Genomic DNA, 13,518 nt, shown 5'->3' with positions numbered 1-13,518 from the left:
AATTTCAAACAACGATTTAATGTAATCTCCATGCCACAAAACTATCGTTTGCGTTCTAAGTCAACAGGACTTTTTATTCGTCAATTAAACGGTTCGGCTATTTCCGATTTTGTTGGAAACTTCCGAAAAGTTCGGAATCTCGGAATCTCGATCCCGATGCCTGGGAAAAAAATAATTAAGATAATTTTATTATGTTTGACAAAATAAATATATTATTTCATTTATATGCTAAGATAATGTACACAAATATCATGCCAAATGATTTTATTTTTAAATAAAACAACATCTTTATGCCTATTCGAAAATTATGTCACATTTTCTGCAATTGAAATCCCCTAAATGCAATACAACAATGATCAATATTTTTTTATTCCTCAACTCATATCCATAAAACTATTTATACTATATCCTTACACAAGTATCAAATCATATCAATATCAATCTATCTGCTTACACTTTATTTATTGGAAAATAAAGGAAAAAAGAAATACATTTTAAAAATTCACCAGTATTGAAGAATGAGTTATATACTGGATACATTTTTAGGACGATCATGATTTTTAAAAAATCTTTTTTTGTGTTTTTATGGAGAAATAACTTTATTTGATTCATAAGCTGAAATTCTTAGGTTTGACTTTCAAGTCTATAATGAATATTTTTACGTAAAATTTGGCATAAAAAATGCATCTACTTTTTAATCAACAATTTGAATATATCTGTAGAAAGGAAAACAAATACTTTATAAATTTTATCAAGAGGAATATTCTTAAATTGAAAGATCAAATTAAATAAATAAGCATTTACCTCTACTAAGTAAATGTACGTTCATTACTTCTTGAACATTGTTGAAAATAAATTTGAAGAAATTAATTATCATAATTATTCAATTGCTGTTCATTTCCTTGAATTTATAGTTTAAAGGATTCAGTAATGGAAGAATCTGCAATGTTTAATTCAAAATTTTACTGAAAGATTCATTGTGTAAATGACAGATTTACTGTCAATAAAAGGTCAGTTGTCGTCGTCTCCAAGTAATAACAGCAACAGATAAACTTATCTTTTCACGTTTTACCGCGTACATTCTTAAGCGGCTCGTTGGTCTAGGGGTATGATTCTCGCTTTGGGTGCGAGAGGTCCCGGGTTCAAATCCCGGACGAGCCCTCTTATTTTTAACCATATTTCTCACAATAAATTGCTTTGTCAAACTTGAAATAAAAAAAAAACAAAAAAAAAAAAAAAAAAAAACAAAAAAAACAAAAAAAACAAAAAAAACATTTTCGACAATATATTTTTTTCAGTTTTGGAAATTGTATCCAATGAAATTATACAGTGACCTAACAACGACCAAATGCTAAAAATGTTAAAAACGGAGTTTAAATATATCTGTAGAAAAGAAAACAAATACTTTATAAATTTTATCAAGAGGAATATTCTTAAATTGAAAGATCAAATTAAATAAATAAGCATTTACCTCTACTAAGTAAATGTACGTTCATTACTTCTTGAACATTGTTGAAAATAAATTTGAAGAAATTAATTATCATAATTATTCAATTGCTGTTCATTTCCTTGAATTTATAGTTTAAAGGATTCAGTAATGGAAGAATCTGCAATGTTTAATTCAAAATTTTACTGAAAGATTCATTGTGTAAATGACAGATTTACTGTCAATAAAAGGTCAGTTGTCGTCGTCTCCAAGTAATAACAGCGACAGATAAACTTATCTTTTCACGTTTTACCGCGTACATTCTTAAGCGGCTCGTTGGTCTAGGGGTATGATTCTCGCTTTGGGTGCGAGAGGTCCCGGGTTCAAATCCCGGACGAGCCCTCTTATTTTTAACCATATTTCTCACAATAAATTGCTTTGTCAAACTTGAAATAAAAAAAAACGCAAAAACATTTTCGACAATATATTTTTTTCAGTTTTGGAAATTGTATCCAATGAAATTATACAGTGACCTAACAACGACTAAATGTTAAAAATGTTAAAAACGAAGTACATGTATTAGATAACTAAAATCACAGATGTTTACTTGTATTAGGAAAATACATCCAACAAAAATGGCTTTTTTCATTAGTGTGTAACATTTATATAAGAATTAGAAACAATAGATATATGATTGTCTGACACTCAATTAATTTTTCGGAATTTCCGTGTATACTATATTACTACACAGGACAGTTCACCCTATCTACATAAAAACTACGATTGAAACAGAACTATTTAGTGAGCAATATTTAAAACTTCCGTAACGGCATACTTAAAATATTATCAAGGAAACAGAATTCATGCGAGGGCTCAGAATCCCTAACTATACTGTTCGGAAATTATTGAGACATTTACTTTAACTCCATCAAGGGCAGAGATAAATTCATGAAAAATTGTCAACATTTTATAAAGATTGATTGATTGATTGATTGTATGTTGTTTAAGGTCCCTCTCGAGAATTTTTCACTCATATGGAAACGTTATCGTATGCCGGTGTAGGGCTTCAAATTTAGACCTATACTCGGCACTCAGGGTCATTGAGCAGTGAGGGTTCTTTAACGTGCCAACGCCTACCGCGACACGGGACCTACGTTTTTAAGGTCATATCCAAAAGACCTGTGACTTCACTTCTAGTGCCGAGCGTTTAGCGAAGGAACAATGACTACCTATGTTAACGTCTTAGGTTTGACGCGGCGCCGCGAACGAGAATCGAACCCGGGCCTCCCGATCATAAAGCGAACGCTCCACCACTAGGCTACCGTGACAAAAAAAGAATAAAAGAAGTAGATGTATGCAAAATTTTTTAAGACACATGATAATTAGATACCGTAAGTTCCGGTGAAATTATAAACATGTACCGGTATATGTCTATCGACCTGGAGCATTATCGCTACGTCATTTTAACGTCACGTCAGCCAGAGATGTTGTCGCAAATGAAATGCAGAAAATCGTTTGGCTAGGTTAAAAAAAAGTTGGATTTGAACCCTGGACCTCTCGCACCCTAAACGAGAATCATACATGTACCCCTAAGAGATTAGCATGATATGAAATTACGCGTAGAAGTGAAGTGATTTGTGAAGTCTTCAAATGATAATGCAAGCTTTTTACACTATATTATATATTTATTGACTAAGTTCGAGGGCAACATGCGTTCAGTTTGGTTCGAGGGTCGACAAAACGCATTTTGCCCGAGAACATAGTCAATGAAAGTTTTGTTATACTGTTCATTTTAATTTTTTTTTGACACACATGTATTTTGTACTGTCTTCCGTGCTGTTACCTCATGTCCGTCACTTTTGAACACCAACGAATGAAAATGAGATTAAGCTCCGCCCATTCTGTGACGTAAGCCGTCCAATATCTCATCGACCGATCCAACATCTCACTCAGCGGTTCAACATCGATTTTTTATGCCCGCTCAGGAAAACATTAGAAATGTTAGACTTTTTTCGTATAAATTTGCATAGGAACAAATTTTAAAAGGTATAACAAAAGAAGTTATTATTGAAAAATACAAATATATCTCCAAATACCTGCACACGTCTATAATTTTATTCTAAAATATATTTTTGATTAATTTACAATTAGAAAAATCATATCTGGTGCTTCAATTTGTATTTCCTGGAAATATATTTGAGATTTGAGATTTTTCACAATATGATATCATTAACTATAATAAAGAATTATTTTTACAAGACATGCCATGATGAAATGATTTTTTTTATTAATTCAGAAGTATTTTGAGAGCATTTCTAATAACTTAAAGCAATATGAACTGCATGTTTGACATGGGAAAATTTTGTTGCAAATTTGGTAAAAACTATTTCAATTAGAGAAAAAGATAACATTTCTAAATTTCTGTTGTTGATATTTGCAATGGAAGAACTTTTTATAAGCTTTGATTGAAGCTAAATTACATAATTATCGTCCTGTACAATATTGCTTCCTTGTATAATACTATAGATTTGTTTGTACAAAATTACTTCTTCTGAAACATTTTTAAACTTTATTTTGGTCATATTGATTATAAGGGTCTAAATCACATACAAATTAATCATAATAACATATTTTGCCATCAAAATAAGTTTCTCAAAAATACAGTTCATATTTCTTTAACTGCTAATTTTCAGAATCTGAGGATCAAACTGTCTTTGTGAAAATTGTATTATTGCAAAAATGAGACAATCAGACTTATAATGACACATTTAGAGGAAAAGTTTATTTTGATATATACCATTTACTATAGCTACTTACTACACTGGATAATGTACAAGCTAGTAAATCAAAAATGTTAATTTTTTTAAAAGTGAAACCTCTTGATTTTATGTGAACAAAAAGTAATTTAAAAAAATGGAAATGTATGCTACCATACTCAAAGTATAAATGATTACTAACATCGCGCAAGTATAGTAAAACAAGAGATTTTACTAAAAACAACTAACACCTTAATATTCTCAGAATAATAAAAAAATTGTCTGAAGGCTTGACAGATGAACCGAGAAGCATAAAAGCTCCTCCTTCATTCTACATCTTGTGTTTTCATGAATCTGTCTTTTTGCTCTTTTCATGATTATTATTTTTTAATATCGTTTATAGGGATAAACTTTGTTCGTAAATGTTAATTCATCATACGAGATATAAAATAACCCTCATAAATCTACACACCGATATATCATATTTTGAAGCAAGTTTCAGAAGGCAAAATCTGTTTGGAGATACAGAGAATCGTTAAGCAAGGGAAAAAAATATTGGGCTCGTCCGGGATTTGAACCCGGGACCTCTCGCACCCTAAGCGAGAATCATACCCCTAGACCAACGAGCCGTATGCATTTCTTTGAATTGATATACATGTACTGGTATTTTTTATGGAGAAGGTCATTATTAAAATTCTTTGTTGCGATTTTTATATATAATTATAAACCACTTAGAATCATACAATTTAGATAAAAGACTCGACGTTCAAATACATAATGAATTTATGCATAAATTTTGGCATAAAAATACATGATTAATATTTCAAAAATATATATTTAAAAAGAGAAAAGAATATGCATGAATTTAGAAATTGTATTTAGGAATATCATTAAAAGGAAGAATCAAATACTAATAAATAAACATGTGACATGAGTAAGTATTATCTACGTTCCTATACTTGTTGGTCATTGTTGAAAATTCACTAAAAGATTAAAAACCTTAATCAAATAATGGGTTGTCCGTCTGTTTGTTTGTTTGCTTGGAAACATATTGAACAGACTTTATTAATCGGGGGTGGTAGCAGTGTTAGTTTCATACATGTATGGGAGAATTTCTACTGTGTACGTGTATAGGTAAAATGTCGATCTATTAAAAGGCCAGCTGTCATCGTCTCCCAAACAAACGCGTTGACAGATAAACTTACCTTTCATTATCATTCTTCTTAATATATTATTTTATTAAGCGGCTCGTTGGTCTAGGGGTATGATTCTCGCTTTGGGTGCGAGAGGTCCCGGGTTCAAATCCCGGACGAGCCCTCATTTTTTTTTTTAAAATCATATTTCTCAAAAGTGACGTACTTTGTCTAATTCTATAAATATATAATAAACCGCATTTACACCAATATGTAAATGAAAAATGTTGGAAATAAAGTTTACATATTGAGTTAAAACGAATATTTTCAATACTTGTACAGTATATAGTAGCTTCAGACCCCTGGGTCTTTTCGACTCCTTTTTTGTCATAGATTATACACGTACGTAACATATTGTAAATGTAGGAAATAATAATTTACAAAATCAATAAAGGTTCACATATGAACATTTTAAGAATTAACGTATAAATTTTTGTTACTAAAAAGATATTAATAAATTTGTCAAAAATAAGATGATTTCTTGATTAATGTCAAAAGTACTTTCAAAGAATCAGAGAGTCACTATCGGTATTATCGATGCGGAGGGGAAAACATAGAGAAAACTTAAAGCAACAGCTAAATGTAAAGTATAAAAATTAAAATTAAGAGAAAGTGTAGAAATGTTTTTAAAAAAAGATGTTTAAGAAGCAAATCAGATACTTTGGAAGTTGAAATTTGCTTATGATTAATGCAATAATAAAAATACAAATATAAGACATGTACAAAAGGAGTCAGAAAAATACTTATTTTAAAAAAATAAATATGTACGAAAATAGACAGTGTATGTTTTATCAATACTTTTTCAATACAGAGAGCTTAAGAAGGCTTGACAAATTGACAGAAGTTTACAGTTCCTACCTCGTCCTACCTCTGGTGTTCTCATAAATCCGTCTTTTTTTGCTACTTTCCTTTTTTGAAATGATTTGTGGAATTGAATAGTTTTCATTATATTTTATATATCATATCAATGGCAGAACTAAAACGGGAGAAAAAGAAACTTATGTTCACATTTTTTGTTACATTTCAGAGTATATATTGCAATGCAGAGAATCGTTCAGCAAGATTAAAAAAAGATTGGATTTGAACCCTGGACCTCTGGCACCCTAAGCGAGAATCATACCCCTAGACCAATGAGCCATAAAAATCCTACTGGAAATATTTTTAGAACGATCGTGATAATTATCCTTTTTTTCATTTAAATCAAGATTTTCTTTTTTGAAATTTTTGCTGTACTGAAATTGGTATACTAGTATATCAAAATAAAGTCTTCATCGAAATGTGTTAATATGAATCTGCATTTTTTTTTTTTGCAACTGTATAAATTTTTGGTGTTTTTATGAAGAAATAACTTTGATTCACGAGATTTGAACAGTAGGTTTGACGTTCAAATTTACAATGAATATTTTTACGTAAATTTTGGCTCGAAATATATGTACTTTTCAATTTACAGTTTAAAATATATCTTGAGAAAGGAAAACAAATATGAATATACCTGGCTATAGACATTTTATCGAGAGGAAAACTTAATAAATTGAAGGATCAAATACTAGTAAATATACTAATGATAAGCATAATTATGACGTCAAAGTAAGTTCATTTACGTTCATTTTCTTCTCGAACATTGTTGAAAATAAATTTGAAGGAGACGAAGTCTAAAACTTTTAATTAATAATTTGACTGTATGTTTGTTTATTTGCTTGTATTTATAGTTAAAAGTATTTATCAATGGAGGTATCTGTAATGTTTAAATCACATGGGAAAGATAGATTAAACGACATTATTTTTGAGAAAACACATATTAGCTATGTTTTCTAGAGATTTTTTTTACAGCGGCAAAATGATAGGGGACGAACATGCCCTCCCTCCCCCGGTTCCTACGGCCATGTAGATAGCCTGATTAATCAGATAACTGAAAGACTTTTTATCCTTAGGAAATTCGGCATTATTAGAAATTATTGTAATGTGTATCATCATTAATTCGTTAAATTGATTTATATTTGGTATATTAGAAATTTTCTTTAAAATTCCCGTTAATGTACATTTATGTATCTTAAAAGTACCTTCAAAAACTTTATATTACAGCTACATCAGTGTTAAAACGGCACATTGAACAGCTGTTAAAGAGTTGTGCAAAAAGAAAAATCCCCATGCAATATGGTCATAAAGATTTTCTTGTAGAATAGCTCTTTTAATACTGCAAAATCTATCAATGCAATCATCATTACCATAAAACATTTCTGCAACATCGAAATATTTCAAATGTCGAGATATTCTACCCAAAAATCCAAGGAAATGTTATAAAGCCGGGTTTAAACCACCCCTACACCAGGTTCAGAATTTACCGTAATTCTGAGCCGTGCTCAGTCAATCCTTACATGCGTGCAACGCGAAAACTTGGATTTAAACCCGGAATCATTGATCGTAGGTTTAAATCTGAGGTACGCAACCGGCCATAAGAGTGACAGTCTGACAGATAATCTTACCTTTCCATGTTTTACCTCGTACGGTATTCAGCGGCTCGTTGGTCTAGGGGTATGATTCTCGCTTAGGGTGCGAGAGGTCCCGGGTTCAAATCCCGAACGAGCCCTATTATTTTTTGAAAATTATTTTTCTTACAACAAAGTGCTTTGTCGAACTCGAAAAAAACTTTCTACAATATTTCTATTCTATTTTGGAAATTGTATCCAATGAAGTTGTACACTGACTTTTTCCATTTCCTAGTTTCAAAGTTTCAATATATTGCATCTCCGATATATTTCTTCGGGGAAAATGCTAAAAACGAAGTGTTATATTAGATATCTAAAATCACAGTTGTAAAAATTAGTACAGTGTATTAACAGTCTTTGCATAGAGAAAATGAAAAAAAATTAAGAGGCAATTCAGAAACTTTGGAGCTTAAAATTTACTATTTATTGGTGCATAATTACAATGTCTACTTATACAAGACAAACAGAGTAAGATAAATATTAATTATTTAAGAATAAAAATATGTATAAAAATAGAAAGTGTATGCTTTGTCAATATTTTTCAATACAGAAATCTTACAGAGTACTTGACAGATAGATAAGGAAAGTTTATTAGCTCATCCTTCGTTCTACATCTTTCTGATGTTTTCAAGAATCCATTTTTTTTTGCTCTTTTCATGAATCGTAATTTTATACGAGGTACAATTGTATATAGAGATAACAAACAGTATTCAAACTCAAAAGCTCTTTAAACATTACAAAATAGTAGCAGAGCAAACATGAACCTCCAAAACATCAGAGGTGGGATCAGGTGCCATGGAGGGTTAGCATCCCCTGCCGACTGGTCAAACCTTCATATGCTCCTTGTCATGATCGTGAAATAACGGCAAAATCCGCCGACAATTTTAAAAATGTGTAAATAATGGCCTAAAAATTATTATGAAAAGCGCCAGTCAGCATTTGACTTATAAATTATATTTGCTGACAAGGTCATTATATGGACCATGGAACTTACGAAATGTTGACTGTTGATATTCTTGTTTCATCAACTTGGCTGTCAGTAATTTGTGTTTTATAAATTGCTGATACAGATGTACATAGAGCATGCTCTTACGTATCGAATCAACTGAGAGAAATAAACCTCGTATACAGTTGATGAAGGTATATTGCTGTATAAGTAAGGGACGTTGACGATTGATAACTTAAAGTCATCAGGTTATCCTGAAGCTTAACTATTTATATTTTTTTTCCTCAATAAAATATCCAGAAACATATGTGCCAGACTCTGTGTTATCTTTTATTTCAAGCTCACTGGAATCATATGATATCGACATAAGAATGTTTATAATCATTGTTATTTGACAACACGTCGTTTATATATCTATATGTTGAGTTTAAGGCCGCAGAAAGTGTTTATATAAGATTTGAAATAGGAAAGGGAATGAACATTTATTTTGTTATCATAAATTTATCATATGAAAAAAAATTAACGAGGCTGGGGGGTGGCAGCCATTTTCAGACTATTTCTATCTCCTTTAAAAGGAGAGCTCCATATAAAGATATAGAAAATGATCAAAATTTAAAACTAAAATTTATGATTTTTTTCTTTGTCAAATGAATGTTGACAGCTAAAGATACCATATCTAAAAAAATAAGTTAAATCTGGTGGTTACTTTGTGGTTAAATTGTTGACCCCCCAGCCTCCTTAACACACTGATTTGTAACATTTTGAAGCATGTTATAAATCAAAAAAAAAAAAAAAAAAAAAAATGTGTTGCAATAAAGAGAATTGTTCAGTAAAGTTAAAAAATTTGGGCTCGTCCGGGATTTGAACTCGGGACCTCTCGCACCCTAAGCGAGAATCATACCCCTAGACCAACGAGCCAATTATACTTAATATCTGTATGGAACATAATTACCGTCTTCCTTGGAATACGGTATTGTATAGTTGAAGTTTTTTTTACAGTCTTCGGACTATGCACTTCCTCTCTTTTTGTGATTGGTAGAAATTGCATTATGAGAAAATTTTCAATTATTTCATTGGTTGAAATGTTGTTCAAGGCAAGGGTGATAACTTTCTGATGATCTAATGTTCGTAAGACTTAACAATTTTGCAAGATTTTTAATCTTTAAAAAAATGACAAAACGAACAACAAAATCAGCAGTAATTAATTCTTAATAACATGGTATTTTTTAAAGCAATAAATAAAAAGGGCTCTTTAATTTCATAAATAAAATTTGATTTTTATTGCTTGCAGGCTTTACAATTTGTTATTATTCTTTTCCCCTTTCTGGAATTGGAATTGGAATTGAAAGTTGGCCTTGAAAAAGTTTGCCACTACCCCTCCCCCCCCCCAACACACACACACACGAAATAGGATTTTTGGGTTTAGGGAATTTCCTTTTTTTGGCTTGTCAACTTTTACAGGCAAGTAAAAAATATTTTCTGTGGCTCCCCCCCCCCCCACTTTCAAAAACGATGCTATGTGCCTGTTAGAAACATACATGCATGAAATATATAGAGATATAAACGAACATTTAAGCTCAGGAGTCCATTCATGAATACAAATCAGGGGCAGAGCAAATACGAACCTCTAAAACATCAGAGATGGGATCAGGCGCCATGGAGGAGTGGGCAACACCTGCCGACCGGTCACACCCAATGTGTGCTCCTTGTCATGATCGGAAACCAACAGAAAATAGTGGAAAATTCAGCGTGTAAATAATGGCCTAAAAATTAGTATGAAAAGAGTCAGTCAGTATTTGACCCGTACTGTCGCATTTAATCATCGACGACATTTTTCCATTACAGTAACTTCCATTAATAAAAAATATCCTGTCCTGGACTGTTAAAAAAAAGTTTTTGAGTGGGATTATTTTTAGTCAGTCAGTCGGATGAAGGCAACCATATAATTTTTAAAAATGGTCTGACATCCTTTGAGCTTAAATTTTGTGACAAAAGAAAAGATTACTGCCACCAAAGTATCATGATTCGATATGCAGGATCATCAACAGACAATTTTATGAGTAAGTGGAATTTACAAGATCGGTAAACAGGGAATGCTATCTCGTCCAATGTACCTGATCCTTCCACTGGAATTTTTACGTTTGACGTGTTTTCTGTCCTCCTCACATATTTGCATTGTATCTATTATATATTTTTTTGAAGATATTTTTTACTTCATACTCCGAGTCTTATGATATTAGACCAATTTTACAATGTTTAATTGACCTCTCCCGACTCAAGGAGAAAAATGTAGGTCGGTTGGTAGCTGGAATTTTTTTTCACAGCAAGATTTCTAATCAACGCTGAATTTTCAGAGAACATAAAAATAAATGTTTACTGGAGGTTTAAAAAGTTTTGAATCGGGCCACATTGAGCCAGTCGGTCGGCAGAGCGCAACCAAATGATTTTTTAAAGAATTATAATTATCTTGTATACAAAACTATTTTCCCCAGTAGCCCCCCTTTTAAATTGGGATACGTAATTATAGTTGACCACCAGTTGATTCGGTATGAATTCTGAGTCCTATGAAATATGTTTTCAAATACATATAAACAAGGGAAGTTTACTAGCTCTTATACTAGTATCTGATAATTTACTTAGAGGTAAACGGTAGGACAAACTTATCGTTCGCAGAGCTTCTGCGTGGCCATGCATGGTTCAAAAAGGTTAAAAAAAATTTGGGCTCGTCCGGGATTTGAACCCGGGACCTCTCGCACCCTAAGCGAGAATCATACCCCTAGACCAACGAGCCATATTTTAAAAGTACAAAGATAAGACTTAATCTAAAGGACTACTGATAGTGTACAACAACTTCATGTGGCTATGCACAGTGAGTGTTTTAGATTATACTTTAATTAAATAATCACCATAAAAAGATTTCTTTTATTCAAAAGTAGCCTTAATTGAGTGTTTAAGATAATGCAAATATATTTTATGTACATTTCAGCAATATAGATACATGTGTAGATATACTGATTTAATTTAAAAAAGATTTCTTCAAGTTTCATTACACACAATGTTTTACACTGTAGTTTTTTTTTTAAATTACATGTAGGTATAGATCCATTAACAAATGATCACGAGGAGTTGGACTGTACATTTCCTTTCAGACATTTTTGATTTTTGAAAAAAATATTCGAGATAGGCATAATCTGATTTATGTGTCCGGCTTAATTTCATTTTTGTCAGTTTCTCTTGATGGACTTATTATAGAAAGTTGTGTACTAGCATGTCTGCAAAAACGTACATTTGTATATTACAATTTCTATCGAAAGAAACACCGCCAATCAATTACAATTAATATAAAAGAAAATGCCCGAATAAAGCTACCTGAGTACGAGTTATTGCCCTTGTCAACATTTTTAAAGACTGAATAATTGATGAAATAAAGGAAATTATGCATTTTTTTTTTAAATTCTTTTACGTAACAATATTTATCATTACACCTATGGAAAATCATTCTTCCAAAATATATTGTTCTATTGGGTATTGTAATTAATTTCTTTTACATTAGTGATCTTGTACAGTAACAAGTTTGGGAACACTTACAAAAATGACTTTTATTTAGGTCAGGTACGATACAATGCGTACATTAATTTTACAATGTAACTTTCTCACTGATAATTTTCCGAAATATTCTTTATTTGATATCATGACACCAAACAAAAAAAAATCAGCAAATAATACCAGAAGTTTTGGAAATTAAGATAACAAATGATAAAAATACGTGAATTTTAAAGAAAAATTAGCTAAATAAATAAATCTAGATAGTTATATAAAATTACAACTGGCATCGAAAATAATCATGTCAGTAAGTAAGTAAATATTTTATTATTAATAGTGACTTGTGTTTACAGCGATTTTGTTTTACATTCATTATGCAATCATACACATATACATGTATGTATAACGCCGCCCATTGGACCTACATACATGTATGAGTCGCTTTTAGCAATTGAAATAATATACATGTACATTACATGCGTGTGAATTTTATTATGCGCTCGGATCGATAGATCCGGGGCGTATATTGTTTTTGTCCTGTCTGTCTGTTTGTCTGTTAATCTCTGTTTGTTTGTCCGTTTGTCTGTCAACTTTAACCTTCGCCAGTACTGAAGCGTGAGAGATAGAGACTTCATATTTGGTATGAATACACCACTACATGTAATTAAACTCTTTCAAATGACATCAAGATTAATGGCCTTGTGACCTTGACTGTGGCCTATATGCCAAAGATAGCTTTTTCGAACTTTCGCCATAACTTTTGAACCGTGGGAGAAAGAGACTTCATATTTGATATGTATACTGATACTTCACTAATTAAGATCTTTCAAATGACACCAAGGTCAATGATCTTGTGACCTTGAGTATGACCTGTATGCTAAAAAAAACTTTTTCGAACTTTGTTACCGCCGGGCGCATAGTGTTTCATAATCACATCTTGCTCTTTTCGAAGCATTGTCCAAAAAAAATATTGACAGCTTTTCAAATTAAAATTAGTGTAAAAAAAATATAACAGAAACATATAATAGAAAATCTTTAGATTTAAAACGTGCATGGATGAAATTTCGATAAGTCATTTTCCATATGATAGACTTAGCACATTTTTGGTGCATAAAAGTAACATCCTATGTTGAATTACACAAATATATGCTTGATCTATTATATCATT

The 13,518-nt window shown here is 31.4% G+C and overlaps 7 non-coding genes across 7 annotated transcripts; 4 read left to right on the top strand and 3 right to left on the bottom strand.

Annotated features, from left to right (window-relative positions):
- Positions 1-1,089: 1,089 nt before the first annotated feature.
- Trnap-ugg (transfer RNA proline (anticodon UGG)) lies at positions 1,090-1,161 on the top strand. Its single transcript has one exon. It is a non-coding gene; the product is annotated as a tRNA-Pro (tRNA).
- Positions 1,162-1,756: 595 nt separating this feature from the next.
- Positions 1,757-1,828, top strand: Trnap-ugg (transfer RNA proline (anticodon UGG)). The gene has a single exon. It is a non-coding gene; the product is annotated as a tRNA-Pro (tRNA).
- Positions 1,829-4,739: 2,911 nt separating this feature from the next.
- On the bottom strand, positions 4,740-4,811 carry Trnap-agg (transfer RNA proline (anticodon AGG)). Its single transcript has one exon. It is a non-coding gene; the product is annotated as a tRNA-Pro (tRNA).
- Positions 4,812-5,427: 616 nt separating this feature from the next.
- Trnap-ugg (transfer RNA proline (anticodon UGG)) lies at positions 5,428-5,499 on the top strand. Its single transcript has one exon. It is a non-coding gene; the product is annotated as a tRNA-Pro (tRNA).
- Positions 5,500-7,890: 2,391 nt separating this feature from the next.
- On the top strand, positions 7,891-7,962 carry Trnap-agg (transfer RNA proline (anticodon AGG)). Its single transcript has one exon. It is a non-coding gene; the product is annotated as a tRNA-Pro (tRNA).
- A 1,691-nt stretch (positions 7,963-9,653) lies between these two features.
- Trnap-agg (transfer RNA proline (anticodon AGG)) lies at positions 9,654-9,725 on the bottom strand. Its single transcript has one exon. It is a non-coding gene; the product is annotated as a tRNA-Pro (tRNA).
- A 1,801-nt stretch (positions 9,726-11,526) lies between these two features.
- On the bottom strand, positions 11,527-11,598 carry Trnap-agg (transfer RNA proline (anticodon AGG)). The gene has a single exon. It is a non-coding gene; the product is annotated as a tRNA-Pro (tRNA).
- Between the last annotated feature and the right edge of the window lie 1,920 nt (positions 11,599-13,518).

Source organism: Saccostrea cucullata, unplaced genomic scaffold (assembly GCF_032062105.1).
Source record: "Saccostrea cucullata isolate Sc308-1 unplaced genomic scaffold, CSIRO_AGI_Scuc_v1 ctg3221, whole genome shotgun sequence".
Lineage (NCBI taxonomy): Eukaryota > Metazoa > Mollusca > Bivalvia > Ostreida > Ostreidae > Saccostrea > Saccostrea cuccullata.
Note: the sequence above shows the minus strand (reverse complement) of the source record. Positions and strands in the feature narration are given on the sequence as shown.